Here is a 2,500-nt window from a genome sequence, read left to right on the forward strand (position 1 = left end):
ATAGACCAGAGGCGCACGACTTCAAGTGTTGCGCCGCAAAACTGTTTTTGCACTACAGTACCCATTATAGTCGATACTGATTCATATCACTTTTCCACTGACGAGGAAGAAGAAAGTACGAAAACATTATCTCCTGAAAAGTGGACAAAAGTCGCGCGACTATATCAGTTGTAAAGCTACTTTCCTACCGGATGTTACCCATTAAAGCAGTCAAAGCCCTGTCTCTCGAACAAATCCAGTATGACTCAAGAGAGTTGTGCAATCAACAACCACTTACCTGAAGACCTAGTCATCAGTCCTATGATCCACTTGTGATATGCAGCTTATGTTCAAATACTGATGTGTGTGTGTGTGTGTGTGTGTGTGTGTGTGTGTGTGTGTGTGTGTGTGTGTGTGAGTGTGTGTGTGTGTGTGTGTGCGCGCGCGCACAAGTTCTTATATTGATAATATGCACTTGTATGTGTCCTAAATTCTACTGTATCTGTGTTTGTGTATGATTTTCGATTTGTGTTCGTTCCTTTTTGTGTATTATCCCCCCCCCCCCCCCCCCCAATATTCCTTGTGACCCCGGTTCATTTGGTACTAAAGACACAGTCTAATCAGTCTATTCTATTCTATATTTTTTTTGCGTGTAACTTATAGTGGACTATGGACTTAAAAATGAACGATAAAACAAAGTAAAAAAAGGAAAGAAAGATAAAACAAGGTATATACACCTATAGGCTACGCATACACAGTTCGACAACGCGCATACACGTGCGCGCGCACTCACACACGTCATAACTGAATACAAACCATCCACTTGATAGTGTAACTTAAATGGACTGTGGAATTAAAATCAATGAGAAAAAAACGAAGGAAATTAAATCAGTATCAAAAGATAAAATATTGTGACACTGATGAAACTGGCACATGTGACACATAAGAGTACACAGACACAGACACAGACACACACACACACACACACACACACACACACACACACACACACACACACACACACACACACACACATCCGCGATATCAGTTAAAACACACTATGCGCACACTGCCACACAGTTCGAAAACGTGCGTCAGTACGGCACTCACACACTATAATAATAATAATACTACGCGCACGCGCGCACTGCTCAGTAGCACAGTGCACACACACACACACACACACGCCATAATACAAACCATCCTCTACTTGACTCGACAGCTGAGTCATAGCACACATTGCCGACATGCCACACAATGTTTGTTTTAGTTTCGTTCGCTTGGCTTTATTGTTCTGTCTGTCTGTCTGTCTGTCTGTCTGTCTGGTGTTGCTGAACTGCTTCTGTCTTTGTGGTCTCTGTGTCTGTATCCAGTGCCTCCGCTAGACTGTCAGTCTCTCCCTTGTACATATTTTTCTTTCTTTCTTTTAGTTCCCCCTTCCCCCCCCCCCTCTCTCTCTCTCTCTCTGTGCTCTGCTCTTTCCTCCACCCCGCTTTCAACCCCCCCCCCCACCCCCTTCCTCTTGTCTTTTGCTGTCCCTGTCTCCCTGTCTCTGCTTGTCTGTCTGTCTGTTTGTCTGTTTGTCTCTCTCTCCCTCTCACTCTCTGTAACCGTCTTGTCTCTCCCTGTTTCTCTTTGTCTTTCTGTCTCTGCTTGTCTGTCTGTCTGTTTGTCTGTTTGTCTCTCTCTCCCTCTCACTCTCTGTAACCGTCTTGTCTCTCCCTGTTTCTCTTTGTCTTTCTGTCTCTGCTTGTCTGTCTGTCTGTTTGTTTGTCTGTCTGTCTGTCAGTCTGTCTGTCTCTCTGTCTGTCCCTCTCTCTCTGTAACTGTCTCTTCTGTATGTGTATGTCTGTTTCGCTTTTCCTCATCTCTCTCTCTCTCTGACTTAAAAAAAAATGTCCACAGATATCTCTCTTTTATTTTCTTCCCCTAAATTTCTTGCCTCCTTTCTTCCTTCTTTCCTTCCTTCCCCCCTCCATCCCCCCCCCCCCCACCCCGTCACCCTCAGTTTCGTCCCTCCTGCTTTTCTTTTCTTTCTGTCGTAAACTATTATATATAAACATCTCTCTGTCCTTTCTTTCTTTCTTTCTTTCTTTCTTCAGTTCCTCCTTTTGTCCCCCTTCCTTTCTTTCTACACTAAACTATATTTCTCTACCTCCCTCCTTCCCTCCTTCCCCCTTCCTTCTTTCTTTCCTTCCTTCCTTTTTTTCATCCCATTCTTCTCATTCCATCCACCCTTTATTTCTGTACCAAACTTTCAAGAATTATCTCCTTCCTTCCTTCATTCATTCCTTTCTTCATACCCTCCTTCCTCGCATCCTTCCTTCCTTTCTTCATACCCCCCTTTCTCATTCTTTTCACCCTTTATTTCTGTGCTAAACTATAAATGATTCTTTCTCTTCCTCCCTCCCTCCCTCCTTCCTTCCTTTCTTTCTTTCTTTATTCCCGCCTTTCGTCATTTCTTAGTGTACTGAAGTATAACTGACTGTCTCCTTCCTTCCTTCCTTCCTTCTATCACCAG

The 2,500-nt window shown here is 43.7% G+C and overlaps 1 protein-coding gene across 1 annotated transcript in view; it reads left to right on the plus strand.

Annotated features, from left to right (window-relative positions):
• The window catches only part of LOC143277471 (acid sphingomyelinase-like phosphodiesterase 3b), a 27,877-nt gene that overhangs the window by 915 nt on the left and 24,462 nt on the right, over positions 1–2,500 (plus strand).

Source organism: Babylonia areolata, chromosome 2 (assembly GCF_041734735.1).
Source record: "Babylonia areolata isolate BAREFJ2019XMU chromosome 2, ASM4173473v1, whole genome shotgun sequence".
NCBI lineage: Eukaryota > Metazoa > Mollusca > Gastropoda > Neogastropoda > Buccinidae > Babylonia > Babylonia areolata.